This window comes from Oncorhynchus tshawytscha, linkage group LG01, assembly GCF_018296145.1.
Source record: "Oncorhynchus tshawytscha isolate Ot180627B linkage group LG01, Otsh_v2.0, whole genome shotgun sequence".
Lineage (NCBI taxonomy): Eukaryota > Metazoa > Chordata > Actinopteri > Salmoniformes > Salmonidae > Oncorhynchus > Oncorhynchus tshawytscha.
In genome coordinates, this window is record NC_056429.1 from 31,732,278 (window position 1) to 31,749,859 (window position 17,582).

At 42.3% G+C, this 17,582-nt stretch overlaps 1 long non-coding RNA gene across 1 annotated transcript; it reads left to right on the forward strand.

Annotated features, from left to right (window-relative positions):
- The first annotated feature begins 9,454 nt into the window (after nt 1-9,454).
- LOC112238472 lies at nt 9,455-10,479 on the forward strand. Its single transcript, XR_002951697.2, has 3 exons — nt 9,455-9,586; nt 9,688-9,777; nt 9,886-10,479. It is a non-coding gene; the product is annotated as an uncharacterized LOC112238472 (long non-coding RNA).
- Nucleotides 10,480-17,582: the final 7,103 nt, after the last annotated feature.

Sequence of the window (17,582 nt, forward strand, 5' to 3'; positions counted from 1 at the left end):
TCAATAACACCATCACTAGCAATATGCTTGAATTGAACTTACAAACAAATATTTTCCAAGGCTGAAACGTGACAAGAAATAGTTGCACTGAAAGAACTGCACCGTAGCGTTGTTTTTGGCTGCTTGTCTACTCTACTTCCTGTTTTCGTGCAGTCTTTCTAAATACCAGAACGCTCCACTAGGGGGTGATAAATACCATGGAACACAATGAAAGTCAATCTTAACCACTATATTAAAATAATCGGTTTCCTTCTGACAGGATGACAGCACAGCTTGACTCCCTGGAGAATGAAATGGAGGTGTACTTTGCTTCAGCACTCGCAAAGCAACCTCTCTGCTTCCAATTAGTGATTTGTTGCCTCTCAAATGATGCAGAAAATTACCTCATCCAAAACTCTCATGTTAAATGCTTGTTTGCTGAAAAGTGTTGATCTTGTGAATAGTGAGTAGCGGGGAAATGTAGGTCTCTAATGAAGTACTGATTATTCTGAAGCTTGAGTTGTTGCTGCACATTTACAATGTCTCACTCAGAGGGCTTACAGACAGAATGGTGGTCAGTTGCCAACAGTTTGTTTAATATATGCTTCCTAACACATTGCATTTCATCACTCTTGTATGTTCCTTGCACCTGTACTGTTGGGACATGGTCTCTCTATATCTCTCTCTCAAATCACAATACATATGGAATAGTGATAAATCGTGACACATTTTGAATCACAATGCATATTGTTCCAGCACCAAGTATGATGATTATATCATATCGTGAAGTCCCTGGTAATTCCCAATCCCAATTTAGACTGTGCTCTGTAGTGAAAGAGGAAGACGCAGTAGGCAATGTTTTCATTTTATTTAATCTTTATTTTGTTTAACATTTATTTAACCAGGCAAGTCAATTAAGAACACATTTTTATTTACTATGACAGCCTGGCAAGAGGCAAAAGGCCTGTGCTGACATTGTTTCCAGAGGCAGTTTGGAACTCGGTAGTGAGTTGCAACTGAGGATAGATTATTTTTATGCATTTCAGCACTCTGCGGTCCTGTTCTGTGAGCTTGTGTGGCCTACCACTTCGTGGCTGATGCGTTGTTGCTCCTAGATGTTTCCACTTCACAATAACAGCACTTACAGTTGACCGGGGCAGCTCTAGCAGGGCACAATTTTGATGAACTAACTTGTTGGAAGGTGGCATCCTATGGCAGTGCAATGTTGAAAGTCACTGAGCTCTTCAGTAAGGCCACTCTACTGCCAATGTTTTCCTATGGAGATTGCTTGGCTGTGTGCTCGATTTTATACACTTGTCAGCAACGGGTGTGGTTGAAATAGGGAAATTCTCTAATATGAAGTGTACATATCTCTATATATGATTTATTTGACATTGAAAAAAGACACACAATATATACACTTGTTGGCAACGGATATGGTTGAAATAGGGAAATTCTCTAATATGAAGTGTACATATTTCTACATATGATTTATTTGACATTGAAAAAAGACACACAATTCAACCCCACATGTGGAGACAATGCATCGAAAAATCATTGAGGACAACACAACATTTTATAAACTTTCCATTGTGGTTCTTTTGTTAACAACACATAATTCATCAATGAACAACAAATAAAAGATGTCAAACGAATGGAGTTGAGGCAGCTTTGATAATCGATGGTATAATACAGCTAGGGAGAAGGTCAGTCTGTCAGACAAGCCAGGAGCTCTTCATCAGGGCCCATCGCTTTGTCCGACATTCCCAAGTTCTTCCAAAGGAGGCTCTCCTCCGTAGTTAGCTGATCCCCCATTGCGGACAGTGTAGCATCCACCTAGGAGATGCTTCGGCTGCAGTAAAGTGCCAGAAACTCAACCACACATCAGCAGTGGTCAATAACAGTCCCTCTGCCTCTCTGACATCTCAGACACTGCAGTTTCAACCTTCCAATAGGTAGGTGAAAACAAAAAATCCGGAGCTGCTACTGCATTATTTAAATACAATAATTTGCCAGCCAGCTAGCTAGCTAGCCAAGACAAAGAAATTTAACATCGAAGTCCTGTAACTTTACATTGAAGACCACAATATTTGTGATCTAAATAGATATTTATCAAAAAATGAATAGTTGATACATTTTTTTAAATTAAATATTTACAAAATGTACAGGAGCTCTCCGCCTAGGTGACCTCACAGCACCTATGGCAACAGGGCCATTGGCTGGAGGACCTTTTTAGCGGGGCATCACACATTTCTACAAGCATGTTCTCAGTGTTTCTATTGCAACTCTCAGGTGTTCTGCTGTCATATTATTACCCAGGATCCCACTGTGTTTTGAGTTCCGTTGTGGAGGTGTTACATTGGATTTTCATCATTATAGTCCTGAAAAACTATTCTAAAAAGTTTCAGAAACCTCTGTGTGACATTGAAATGTAGTGAATGTACGTTAAACTCCTGTGCACAAAAAACACAAATCTAAATTAAGCCAGCAATACATTTTGAATGGATGTGATCTTCATCACCCGCTTGAGGTGCCCTCGGTCGAGCGCCAGAAATGTTGATGCCACAGATGGCTTCTTCTTATTTGAATTTTCATGGGCATGACATGAAAAATGTGGATGGCAGCAGTCCCAATTTCAATGTGAGAAGTCCAACAGTAAGCAGAGTCTCTTCTTTCGTCTCAAAGATGGCCGTTACTGTGAATTTGTGGATCCAACTGCCAGCACGGCTCGCTGGCCAACTGTTTGGTTAAACAGATCTGAAATAATGCGCTACCCAATAGCTAGGGGCCTGATCCTTCACGGGTATGGCTACATTCCCATGGATTTCTTGTCTCCTTTAAGCATGCTTAAATTGTGCACCTGCACCATTGAATCAGGGGACAGTCCTTGATGAGGCGGCGCTCTAGAATGTTTTGTGTTCCATGGCTGATGATTATTCCGGAAGCTTTGATCCTATCATCTAAACAGGAGACTCATGTTCCATTAGAGTCAGAGTCGAGGCAGGTCCTGTCATACCAAAAAGTGTCCCCCCTCCCGCGTCACAATGGGAATTGATGAGTTCCAGCTTCCGTTGCTAGGGCTGTTGCTAGAAATTCTGACCGGGTTTTTTTATTTTAATTTTATTTCACCTTTATTTAACCAGGTAGGCTAGTTGAGAACAAGTTCTCATTTGCAACTGCGACCTGGCCAAGATGAAGCATAGCAGTGTGAACAACAGACAACACAGAGTTACACATGGAGTAAACAGTTAACAAGTCAATAACACAGTAGAAAAAAAGGGGGGAGTCTATATACATTGTGTGCAAAAGGCATGAGGAGGTAGGCGAATAATTACAATTTTGCAGATTAATAACACTGGAGTGATGAATGATCAGATGGTCATGTACAGGTAGAGATATTGGTGAGCAGAAAAGTAAATAAATAAAAACAGTATGGGGATGAGGTAGGTAAAAATGGGTGGGCTATTTACCGATAGACTATGTACAGCTGCAGCGATCGGTTAACTGCTCAGACAGCAGATGTTTGAAGTTGGTGAGGGAGAAAAGTCTCCAACTTCAGCGATTTTTGCAATTCGTTCCAGTCACAGGCAGCAGAGAACTGGAACGAAAGGCGGCCAACTGGGGTGTTGGCTTTAGGGATGATCAGTGAGATACACTTGCTGGAGCGCGTGCTACGGATGGGTGTTGTGTGACAAAAACGGATGGCACTGTGATAAACTGCATCCAGTTTGCTGAGTAGAGTGTTGGAAGCAATTTTGTAGATGACATCGCCGAAGTTGAGGATCGGTAGGATAGTCAGTTTTACTAGGGTAAGTTTGGCGGCGTGAGTGAAGGAGGCTTTGTTGCGGAATAGAAAGCCGATTCTTGATTTGATTTTCGATTGGAGATGTTTGATATGAGTCTGGAAGGAGAGTTTACAGTCTAGCCAGACACCTAGGTACTTATAGATGTCCACATATTCAAGGTCGGAACCATCCAGGGTGGTGATGCTGGTCAGGCGTGCGGGTGCAGGCAGCGAACGGTTGAAAAGCATGCATTTGGTTTTACTAGCGTTTTTAAGAGCAGTTGGAGGCCACGGAAGGAGTGTTGTATGGCATTGAAGCTCGTTTGGAGGTTAGATGGCACAGTGTCCAAGGACGGGCCGGAAGTATATAGAATGGTGTCGTCTGCGTAGAGGTGGATCAGGGAATCGCCCGCAGCAAGAGCAACATCATTGATATATACAGAGAAAAGAGTCGGCCCGAGAATTGAACCCTGTGGCACCCCCATAGAGATTGCCAGAGGACCGGACAGCATGCCCTCCGATTTGACACACTTAACTCTGTCTGCAAAGTAATTGGTGAACCAGGCAAGGCAGTCATCCGAAAAACCGAGGCTACTGAGTCTGCCAATAAGAATATGGTGATTGACAGTCGAAAGCCTTGGCAAGGTCGATGAAGACGGATGCACAGTACTGTCTTTTATCGATGGCGGTTATGATATCGTTTAGTACCTTGAGCGTGGCTGAGGTGCACCCGTGACCGGCTCGGAAACCCGATTGCACAGCGGAGAAGGTACGGTGAGATTCGAGATGGTCAGTGACCTGTTTGTTGACTTGGCTTTCGAAGACCTTAGATAGGCAGGGCAGGATGGATATAGGTCTGTAACAGTTTGGGTCCAGGGTGTCTCCCCCTTTTGAAGAGGGGGATGACTGCGGCAGCTTTCCAATCCTTGGGGATCTCAGACGATATGAGAGGTTGAATTGGCTGGTAATAGGGGTTGCGACAATGGCGGCGGATAGTTTCAGAAATAGAGGGTCCAGATTGTCAAGCCCAGCTGATTTGTACGGGTCCAGGTTTTGCAGCTCTTTCAGAACATCTGCTATCTGGATTTGGATAAAGGAGAACCTGGAGAGGCTTGGGCAAGTAGCTGCGGGGGGGAGCTGTTTGCTGAGGTTGGAGTAGCCAGGCGGAAGTCATGGCCAGCTGTTAAGAAATGCTTGTTGAAGTTTTCGATAATCATGGATTTATCGGTGGTGACCGTGTTTCCTAGCCTCAGTGCAGTGGGCAGCTGGGATGAGGTGCTCTTGTTCTCCATGGACTTCAGTGTCCCAGAACTTTTTGGAGTTGGAGCTACAGGATGCAAACTTCTGCCTGAAGAAGCTGGCCTTAGCTTTCCTGACTGACTGCGTGTATTGGTTCCTGACTTCCCTGAACAGTTGCATATCGCGGGGACTATTCGATGCTATTGCAGTCCACCACAGGATATTTTTGTGCTGGTCAAGGGCAGTCAGGTCTGGAGTGAACCAAGGGCTGTATCTGTTCTTAGTTCTGCATTTTTTGAACGGAGCATGCTTATCTAAAATGGTGAGGAAGTTACTTTTAAAGAATGACCAGGCATCCTCAACTGACGGGATGAGGTCAATGTCCTTCCAGGATACCCGGGCCAGGTCGATTAGAAAGGCCTGCTCACAGAAGTGTTTTAGGGAGCGTTTGACAGTGATGAGGGGTGGTCGTTTGACTGTGGCTCCGTAGCGGATACAGGCAATGAGGCAGTGATCGCTGAGATCCTGGTTGAAGACAGCGGAGGTGTATTTGGAGGGCCAGTTGGTCAGGATGACGTCTGAGGGTGCCCTTGTTTACAGATTTAAGGTTGTACCTGGTGGGTTCCTTGATGATTTGTGTGAGATTGAGGGCATCTAGCTTAGATTGTAGGACTGCCGAGGTGTTAAGCATATCCCAGTTTAGGTCACCTAACAGAACAAACTCTGAAGCTAGATGGGGGGCGATCAATTCACAAATGTTGTCCAGGGCACAGCTGGGAGCTGAGGGGGGTTGGTAGCAGGTGGCAACAGTGAGAGACTTATTTCTGGAGAGAGTAATTTTCAAAATTAGTAGTTCGAACTGTTTGGGTATGGACCTGGAAAGTATGACATTACTTTGCAGGCTCTCTCTGCAGTAAACTGCAACTCCTCCCCCTTTGGCAGTTTTATCTTGATGGAAAATGTTATAGTTGGGTATGGAAATCTCAAAAATTTTGGTGGCCTTCCTGAGCCAGGATTCAGACACGGCAAGGACATCGGGGTTAGCAGAGTGTGCTAAAGCAGTGAGTAAAACAAACTTAGGGAGGAGGCTTCTGATGTTGACATGCATGAAACCAAGGCTTTTTCGATCACAGAAGTCAACAAATGAGGGTGCCTGGGGACATGCAGGGCCTGGGTTTACCTCCACATCACCCGCGGAACAGAGGAGGAGTAGAATGAGGGTGCGGCTAAAGGCTATCAAAACTGGTCGCCTAGAGTGTTGGGGACAGAGTATAAAAGGAGCAGATTTCTGGGCATGGTAGAATATATTCAGGGCATAATGCGCAGACAGGGATATGGTGGGGTGCGGGTACAGCGGAGGTAAGCCCAGGCACTGGGTGATGATGAGAGAGGTTGTATCTCTGGACATGCTGGTTGTAATGGGTGAGGTCACCGCATGTGTGGGAGGTGGGACAAAGGAGGTATCAGGGGTATGAAGAGTGGAACTAGGGGCTCCATTGTAAACTAAAACAATGATAACTAACCTGAACAACAGTATACAAGGCATATTGACATTTGAGAGAGACATACAGCGAGGCTTACAGTAATCACAGGTGTTGAATTGGGAGAGCTAGCTAAAACAGTAGCTAAAACAGTAGGTGAGACAACAACAGCTAATCAGCTAGCACAACAACAGCAGGTAAAATGGCTGACTAGGCAGGGAGGGTCGGATTAACTACACACAGAGCCTGAGTGCAGCTGGGGCCGACAGATAAAACATAAACAAGCAGAATGGAGTACCGTGATTAATGGACAGTCCAGCATGCATCAGCTATGTAGCCAAGTGATCAGTGTCCAGGGGGCAGCGGTGGATGGGGCAGGGAAGCTGGACTGGCGAGTATTATCCAGGTAAGGTAAAAGCCGCTAGCAGTGGCTAACAATGACTAAATAGCTTGTAGCTAATTAGCTGGTTAGCTTCTGGAGGTTCTTGAGTGTGTTCTAAAAATTAAAAATAATAGCGATTCCGTATCACATTGGGTGAGGCAGGTTACCTTAAGGTATAAACAAATTACAAATCGAAAAGAGATTGAAAGTAAATATGGGTCCAGTGAGTGTTTGGGACGCGGCGATTCAGACGGTTAGCAGGCCTGTGCTAACAAGCTAACAGTTAGTAGGCCGGGGCTAAACAAGGTAGCAGTTAGCGGACCGGGGCTAAACAAGCTAGCAGTTAGCAGGCCGAATTAGCAAGCAAGGAGATAGCAAGGGCTAGAAAGTTAGCCTTTGGGGGGTGTCGCGATGGGGTGAGTCTGTTTATGCCTCTTCATGCAGTGACATCGATAGACCGGTCGTGGGTCCGGATATTGTAGCCCAGGAGTATGCTTCGGTGGTAGCACAGGAGCTCTGGCCGGGCTAGCTTCAAGCTAAGTGGGTGGAAACGCTAGCCAGGAGTAATCATCCGGGGTTGCAGTTAGCTAGTTGTGAAGATCCAGCTGAAAATGTTCCGTTTACGGTGGGAATCCGGGGATAAAAAAATAAAAATAATAATATATAATGTGTCCGTTATGCTCTGGTTAGAGTCGCGTTGTTCGAACTGGCGAGAGCTTTCCGAGCTAAAGGTTAGCTGATGACCGGTTAGCTGAAGACCGCTAGCAATGGTTTGTTGACTGGTACCTGGTAGTTAGCTGGCTAGCTTCAGTTGAGGGGATCCAAAGTAAATATAAGTACTTTAGAGAAAAATAGCTACATTGGGTGAGGCAGGTTGCAGGAGAGTATTTAGAAGTTGAGTTTAGCAAAATGTTCTAAAAGATATGCGAAGAAAAATGTTTAAAAAACTATATATACGATATATACAAGGGACACGACACGACAAGACGTCCGACTGCTACGCCATCTTGGATATGTACAGAACCAAAGTATCCATTACTATGCTCATTACTTGGCTCTATTTTACCTGGTAGCGATCGCAAACAGGGAGGACGTGGGCAGTTCTAGTTCTTTCATCTCATAAGCGCTCGCTTAGTCCGGGCAAAATTATTACCTTAGAATTGTTCTCCAAGGACTGTTTTTGACGGTGACTAACTGCTGACTACCTATTTATTCAGGGGACAGAAAAGACTGGAAAGAGAACACTTTCTTCACCATATATTTGTCTTTATTTAAGAACATATTGTTAAATAGAGAGAAATAATTTAAGCTTTTTTTAGATTGAAGTTGCGAGCTACTGTACTTCAGCCTGCCTAGTCAGCTAGCCAGCAACAGTAACTTAGCCAGAGAGCCATAAAGTTTTATTTAACTAACGTTAGCTAGCTAGCTAGTTACTGTAACTGTTATTGTATCTTTCTGTTTGTATGTAGCTTGCACTTCAATGTAGCTTGCATCTCTCGGAGATTTTCAACCAGGTGAAGTACTATGAAAGCTATATGATAAACCTGATCAATCAAATGGATAGGTGTAAGCAATTATGGTAATTCCAAATGCCCTTAACTAGGTTTCTTTGCTAGACAGACACAGAGAGAGAGGGGGAGAAAGTGAGAAAGAAAGGATGAAAGTGAGAGAGGAAGAGAGTGGACAACATACCGAGGGAGACAGAGAAACAGGGTGAACAAGACAGCAGTGCAAATGTAGGAGGAGAAGGAGACAGTGCTGACTGAGATGCATGCTGGCCATTTCGGAGTGAAGCGCATGATTACCAAAATCAACCTATGCTACTTCTGACAGCGAATTGTCAAGGAGGTGGACAGCTGGGCAAGTGAAATAACCTTTTGTTTATCAATCACATTCTGTTATATCTGAAATTATTATGATTTCAATGAATGTCATATCAGAGAGCACACAATGTTTCAATTTGTAATTGTTTGGTTAAAGGTCAGTACCTTGTCTAGCCTGCCAGAAGTTTGAGAGTGTGAAGACTGTGGCGCCAGAGTTGAAGCTCATCAAAGTTGTTTTTGGGTAATAAAGTATTCTTCTCTTTAGCACTTTAAATGTTAGGGGTGGACTTCAGCAGATCCTTCACAAATTCAAGGAATGGTAACAGCTGGTGTCTGATGGCAACCGATCACTTTATGAAGTGGGTGGAGGCAATACCCAAATCAAATCACATTTTATTGGTCACATACACATATGTATGTTTTTGCGGGTGGAGTGAAATGAAGGAAAAGGAAGAGAACGTGCTTAACTCTAAATTCTCTTCTTTAACCCATTAAAAGGGTGCTTGGATATATTTTCATTTTGTATGATACCCATCAAGAACGAGACTGGCGAGGCCACCTCCAAGATGAGGATATTCAGCTCCCACGGTTCTCCTGAGGTCAACTTGAGTGACCAAGGTACGGATGTTATAAGTTATATTCTCTCACCAATGGTTTGTTTAAATTTTTACAATTTTGTTTTTGTCTTTCCATGGTACATAATCAAACATATTTAAATGTCTTACAGTGACAATAGATATTGCTTTCCTACCCCCTCCAGGTTTAGTGAAGAGACCGCCATGGACAAGTCCCTTGTCAGATACCAGAAACAGTGAGAGAACAACCTGAAGGTAATTCTCTTTACAGCAGCATCCAGGCCTCCACCGAGTATGGACAGGAGTCACAGCTGTTGACTGAGGTAAACGATGCAATTGTATAGACAATTGCATATACTGTAGTCATTTAAATTTGTGATTTACTCTGTTTGTCTATTGCTATTTTTGTTTAACAACCTTTCAGATCTCTGATGGAAGTTGTCGAACCAGATCCGAACGCTTCGAGGACCACCTTCTGTCCCGGACTGAGAAGGAAGTGGAGGTTTTTGACCAGGTAAAAATGACTGTCCTCTGTTAATTTATGTTCTGCCCTCCAAGAGATATGTAAGAAGTGTATTTGTAATATGAAATTCAATTGCATTTGTTCCTGACATCAATCAAGGTGAGACTGAACATCAACAAGGCGCAGGAGAAACTGAAGGAGAGCTACAGGAGCAGAATCAAGGAGACCAAGTACTACGACATCCGGGTGTATTACTTGGTTTGGAACAAGGACAAAAGGAAGGCGAGAGCTGGGAAACCTCGCTGCTCTTTCACTCCTAGCTGGGGTCACCATCAGATAAGATGAATATAAAACATCTCAGATAATAACTATTTGCATTTGCACAAGAAAATAACCTGAAGCTAGTTTTAGTTTCCATAACATTGATATTTTAATCTGTCTTCCTAGGGTTACCTTGGTGGAAGCCAACAATATTCTCCAGTTGGACGGTCGACCACTGAATGCCCTGACGTCCTACACTTCGGTGAAGCCCAAAAGACAAAGCCCAGCACTGCAAACACTCAGAACAAAGGGAGCAGCTGTGCCTGGACTTTGCAGTCTCCCTCTTCAAGTCCCCTTTCTGAGACTGTTGAGAACAAGTGACAAGCAGAACTTCTCACCCACACATCAAACACCTCTATATTCCACACACCAGAATTCAGTACTTGAGTCTATGATTGCCATGTGAATGTACAAAAAATCTGTGAAAATAAATTAATGACACACCTTACCAAAACAAATCTACATTTATATATTAAAATCTTAAATATTACCCTGTTGGTTTTTACAGCTGTTTCACATGTTATTCTTTTTTGTAAAGGTATCCTTTTATGGTATTTATTTGTTCCATAAATAGATGCATATATATTCAACCACGTGGGTGTACTAATGAGTTATGCAAAAAGAAATACAAAATAAATCATAGAGGACTACTGAAATGATATTATTTCAGTGTAGATAAGGGGAGGGCAGGTTAAAATAAAAACATGCCAGCCAGACAAGCCAGTGTATGAATCAAACATATTTGCATATGAATGGAAATTAGATGACTTTGTGATCTCTAAGGTAAGTAACTTTAATGTGTCAAGCAGATTACATGTTTTCTTTGCTATTTCTGAAACAGCAACATTTTATGTTTTATTTGTATTTATTTAACTAGGCAAGCCAGTTAAGAACAAATTCTTATGTACAATGATGGCGTACTGGGGAACTGTGGGTTAACTGCCTTGTTCAGGGGCAGAACTACAGATTTTTACCTTATCAGCTCCAAGATTCGATTCAGCAACCATTCGGTTACTGGCCCAACGCTCTACCCACTAGGCTACCTGCCACAGCTTAGACATTAATTTCATGTTGTAATGTTAACAAGGTACCCAAAAGTAGTTCAAAGTAATGTTTTCATCTTACAGCTTACTGAACTGGTATTATCCAATCATTTCTTCATCTTTGAGTCAGACTTTTTCCTTCAAATTCGGGGTGTAGCCATTGGCTCCCCCTTTGCCACCAACTATGCAAACCTGTATGTGGGACAATTTGAGTAAGCACTCCTTTACAAAGACACCCCCCCCCCTTTTTTTTCTAAAATCCTCCAATGGAAGAGGAATTCCAAATTCTACTAAATGAATGGGGTGGCAGGGTAGCCTAGTTAGAGCGTTGGACTAGTAACCAGAAGGTTGCAAGTTCAAACCCCCGAGTTGACAAGGTACAAATCTGTCGTTCTGTCCCTGAACAGGCAGTTAACCCACTGTTCTTAACTGACTTGGCTGGTTAAATAAAGGTAAAATTAAAAAGAAAAAAAAAATCCTTTGAATACCTTAAATTCACCATGCAGACTGATGAGAGAAAAATAAACTACCTGGATGTATGGATCATCGAATAGAATGATGCATTACACACAGACTTCTACACAAAGCCCACTGACCGCAATACCCTGCTATGTGCGGATAGTATGCATCCCATTCCACTCAAGAATGGTCTACCGTATAGCCAGTAATGCAGTGTTAAACTAATCTGTGGGCACCAGACAGATATTGACAGCAAAGCTAAAAAAAGGAACAATAAATAAAACATTTGAGGCTACAAGGAAAAAACTCGATGATGCAATGATGAAAATATCTCAAAAACCAAGAGAGGAATTGCTAAAAACTCAACAAAACTGTGTTTTGCACCAAGTACACCAAGTGTTCGGAGAACATGAAAGCAATCCTGAAAAAGCACTAGCAATCAGATATAAAAATCACACACCTCTTCAGGAATCTCCACTGGTGGTCTATAAGCATGGTCGCAATATTGGAGAGAGCTTGGTGAGATCTGACCTGCCCCCTGAGCCCACTCAGACACTCTTGACACCCATTCGAAATGAGGACCACAAATGTGGCTCATGCGCACAGGGCAATAGTACTATAAAAACATCCTTCTTCGGACACCCACATATTGGTCATAGAATCCCTGTTAGGGTTATCATCTCATGCAAGACCAAGGGAGTAATCTATTTTATCACCTGTCATGTGGGAAAGCCTAAGTAGAACAAACAAAAAAAACAATTAAAACAAAGGATAGCTGAACACCGCAGCTCAATCAGGTAATAGAACATTAACTCTCCAGTAGCAGCTCACTTTGTTGAAGCTAACCATCCTATCGCCTCCCTCAAATACACAGGCATTTAGCATGATGCTCTCCCAAGGAGAGGAGGTAACATCGAGGTCCTACCACTACAAAGGGAGGCTTACTGGATATTGACTTTGATCTCAGGCCCTTCTTATGAACAATTATCTCTTTTATGAACAAGTCTTATAAATTGATATATTCTTTCCACAGCTTATCAGCATACACCCAATATGTTCCCCCTGTTGATGCTTTTTATGCATTATGGTTGAACCAAAAGATTACATGGAACAAAAAAATATGAAATAGAAAACAAATATGTGAAATTTAATTAAACAACAATGTATGTTGATGCTAATATTGTGTACAATATTCAAATATGTTTCCATATGATAACAATAGCCTACTATATTCAATGTCATAAACTACTGTTTTTTAACCGTTTCACTCAATTCATTCTAATTAACTTAATAATTATGACACACCCCTCAATATTGTCATTAGTTGCACTAATTGCAATGTTTGTCTACATAACCTGGTTCAAGCATTCATGACATTACTCTGAAGAAGGCACAGTTATGCCAAAACATTGGTGATTTATATTTAGAGTGTGGCTCTCTTTATTTGAATAGCTTATAGTTTATTCACCAAGTTATTTTCTCTGGGTGTGCACCAGCTCATGTTTTTATTCATTTTATTTGCGAAACAAAACTTGAAAATTGTCATGGAAATCAGCCATTGTATGTTTTACAATTAGCTTACATGACGTACGCGCAAAGTAATACAGCTGACGGCATACATGAAAGGCAAGGCAATTTGTGTGAGTAAATGCAATCAACCAACATTGATATGTAAGCAAATCTATCAATAACAAGATTATCATCACTAGCTAAATGCTTGAATCGAACTTACAAACAAATATTTTCCGAGACTGAAGCGTGACAAGAAATAGCTACACTGAAAGACCTGCACCTTAACATAGTTTTTAAGTTGCTTCTATGCGTGCAGAACAAATACCAGAGTACCAGAAAGCTCCACTAGGGTGTGAATAACACCATGGAAGACAATGAAAATCCATTTGAACCATTGTAATAAAATAATCTGTTACCTTCTAACAGGATGGCAGCACACAGAGAGATACCATGACGGGATCCTTGCCCATTGTCATGCGATTCATCTGCCGCAATCACCTCAGTATGATAATGCACGGCCCCATGTCGCAAGGATCTGTACACAATTCCTGAAAGCTGAAAATGTCCCATTTCTTCCATGGCCTGCATACTTACCAGACATGTCACCCATTGAGCAGGTGCTCTGGATCGACATGTAAAAAAGCGTGTTCCAGTTCCCACCAATATCCAGCAACTTCGCACAGCCATTGAATAGGACTGGGACAACATTCCACAGGCCACAATCAACAGCCCTACCAAATCTATGCAAACGAGATGTGTTGCGCTGCATGAGGCAAATAGTGTTCACAACAGATACTGAATGGTTTTCTGATCCACACCCCCGCTTTTTTAATATATACAGTATGCATCTGTGGTCAAAAGATCTATACTGTATATATATATATATATATATATATATATATACACACAGTGCATTCGGAAAGTATTCAGACCCCTTGACTTTTTCCACATTTTGTTACATAAAAATGTATGTCATCAATCTACACACGATACCCCATAATGACAAAGCAAAACCGTTTTTTTAGACATTTTGCAAATGTTGAAAAAATAACAAACTTAAATATGACATTTACATAGGTTTTCGGACCCTTTTAATTTTTACCCCTATTTCGTGATATCCAATTGGTAGTTACAGTCCCATCGCTGCAACTCCGGTACGGACTCTTAAGAGGCGAAGGTTGAGAGCCATGCGTCCACCGAAACACAACCCTGCCAAGCTGCTCTGTTTCTTGACTCACTAACCGCTTAATCCGGGAACCCAGCCGCACTATTGTGTTGGAGGAAACACCGTACAACTGGTGAACATATCAGCGTGCATGCGCCCGCCACTGGAGTTGCTAGAGCGCGATGGGACAAGGACATCCTGGCTGGCCAAACCCTCCCCTAACCCGGACGATGCTGGGCAAATTGTGCATCGCCCATGGGTCTCCCGGTTATGGCCGGCTGCGACACAACCCGGGATCGAACCCGGATCTGGAACTGCAGTGCCTTCGGCTGCTCCGCACTCGGGAGGACCGTAATTCAGATCCTTTACTCAGTACTTTGCTGAAGCAACTTTGGCAGCGATTATAGCCTCAGGATTTCTTGGATGTGATGCTCCAAGCACACCTGTATTTGGGGAGTTTCTCCCATTCTTCTCTGCAGATCCTCTCAAGCTCTGTCAGGCTGGATGGGCAGTGTCACTGCACAACTATGTTCAGGACTCTCCAGAGATGTTGGATCGGGTTCAAGTCCGGGCAAATCAAGGATATTCAGAGACTTGTACCGAAGCCACTCCTGCATTGTCTTGGCTGTGTGCTTCGGGTTGTTGTCTTGTTGGAAGGTGAACCTTCGCCATAGTCTGAGATCCTGAGCACTCTGTAGTAAGTTTTTTTCAAGGACCTTTCTGTACTTTTTTGTACTTTTCATTGATTTCCCTCGACCCTGGCTGGTCTCTCAGTCCCTGCCGCTGAAATATATCCCCGCAGCATGTTGCTGCCACCACCATGCATTAAAAATATGTATTTTTTTATTTTTGCCACCACCATGCTTTACCTTAGGGATGGTGCCAGGTTTCCTCCAGACATGACGCTTGGTTTCATACTATAGTTTCTTCTTGTTTTGTTTTTTCAGTTTAGTCACATGATTTCGCAATTTTCAGTACTTTGCCATTCAGTTGTGCAGATAGACTTATTTGCCATTCCTTTTGCCTTATCTGTCCCGACCATACATTATTTTCAATTCCCCATCAATCCACAGGGATTTAAACATTTTTACAGTCATTTTCTTATTTGGTGCATACCAGTGGAGACCCATCAGAGCAGGAAGGGGAGGACCATCCTCCTCAGTGAAATTTGATCAAAATAAAAATAGTGAAACATTAAAAAGGTTATTCTTATTAGATAAAACTAAATTAAATATATTCATATGTCACAAAATAATTGATTAAATAACACTTATTGCAATGAAGGTCGGCAGTAACTTCAACAACACTGTCTGGGGTAGCACCACTGAGGAGGTACAGTTGAAGTCGGAAGTTTACATGCACAGGTTGGAGTCTTAAAACTTGTTTTCAACCCCTCCACAAATGTCTTGCTAACAAACTATAGTTTTGGCAAGTCGGTTAGGACATATACTTTGTGCATGATACAAGTCATTTTTCCAACAATTGTTTACAGACAGATTATTTCACTTACAATTCACTGCATCACAATTCCAGTGGGTCAGGAGTTTACAAACACTATGTTGACTGTGCCTTTAAACAGCTTGGAAAATTCCAGAAAATGATGTCATGGCTTTAGAAGTTTCTGATAGGCTAATTGACATCATTTGAGTCAATTGGAGGTGTATCTGTGGATGATTTTCAAGGCCTACCTTCAAACTCAGTGCCTCTTTGCTTGATATCATGGGAAAATCAAAAGAGATCAGCCAAGAACTCAGACAAAAAATTGTATACCTCCACAAGACTGTTTCATCGTTGGGAGCAATTTCCAAATGCCTGAAGGTACCACGTTCGTCTGTACAAACAATAGTACGCAAGTATAAACACCATGGGACTACGCAGCCATCATACCGCTCAGGAAAGAGACACGTTCTGTCTCCTAGAGATGAACGTACTTTGGTGTGAAAAGTTCAAATCAATCCCAGAACAACAGCAAAGGACCTTGTGAAGATGCTGGAGGAAACAGGTACACAAGTATCTATATCCACAGTAAAACATCTATACATCATGATAACCTGAAACACCGCTCAGCAAGGAAGCCACTGCAGAAAATTGGTGGGTAGAACTGAAAAAGCGTGTGCGAGCAAGGAGGCCTACAAACCTGACTCAGTTACACCAGCTCTGTCAGGAGGAATGGGCCAAAATTCACCCAACCTATTGTGGGAAGCTTGTGGAAGGCTACCCGAAACGTTTGACCCAAGTTAAAGAATTTAAAGACAATGCTAGCAAATACTAATTGAGTGTATGTAAACTTCTGACCCACTGGGAATGTGATGAAAGAAATAAAAGCTGGAATAAATCATTCTCTCTACTATTATTCTGACATTTCACATTCTTATATAAAGTGGTGATCCTAACTGACCTAAGACAGGGAATTTTTACTAGGATTAAATGTCAGGAATTGTGAAAAGCTGAGTTAAAATGTATTTGGTTAAGGTGTATGTAAACTTCTGACTTCAACTGTATATTATAAATAGTGTCTTGGTTTTAGAACTTTATTTTTGTGTCGAGTTAGGGAAATGTATTTAAATGTGCCTTGCTAACTTCAGTAGCTAGCTAGTTGCCAGCGTGAGTGCGCAGTTTTCTGTGTCAGAAAGGTAGAATGGCCAACGCTGCTGAAAATGGATGTGGACTTTTTGTTGAAGAACCCCTTTCATTCTCTGTGGTACATGGAAAAGGTGTGAATTAAAAGCAAGGGTCGATCTCTGCCTGAGATCAGTTTCATGAAGAAGGATGAAAAGGTGAGTGCATTCAATACCATCTGGTTTCAAAAGTATAGCTGGTTAACAGGGAGCCTTTCATCAAGCCGCCTTTATTGCTGGCCTTGCCTGTGTTTTTGGGCATGCAAGAATTTGCTTTTAGAGGACACGACGAGATGGAACGTTCTGTCGACAAGGGCAACTTAAAGGAGCTTGCAGAGGTAATTGTGATGCTTCACTTGCTGAACATATCAAAGTTTCGACTGTCTTTTCTGGGACGTCGAAAACAATTCTAAATGGTTTATAGCTTCCATCGCGTCATCAATTAAAAGATTAAAGAGAGAGTTTTACGCAGCACATTTTGTTTCGCATGCGCTCAAGCAGGCTTTCCACTTTCCTCTGGTGTTTATTTAGCAAAGATGATAACACACATTCACTCCAGACAGACACAAGCAAAAACTCATGATATAAATGTTGCAGCAGCCTAGGCTTCACCTAAACATTAGAAATCTGACATGCTGTATTGGATGAAAAACTAGAAAATGTTTCAGTCTGATCAAATGTAGGACACCTTGGGGAAACGACAAAAAGTGTAGGCTCATTCCTGGCGCATTCACAGCC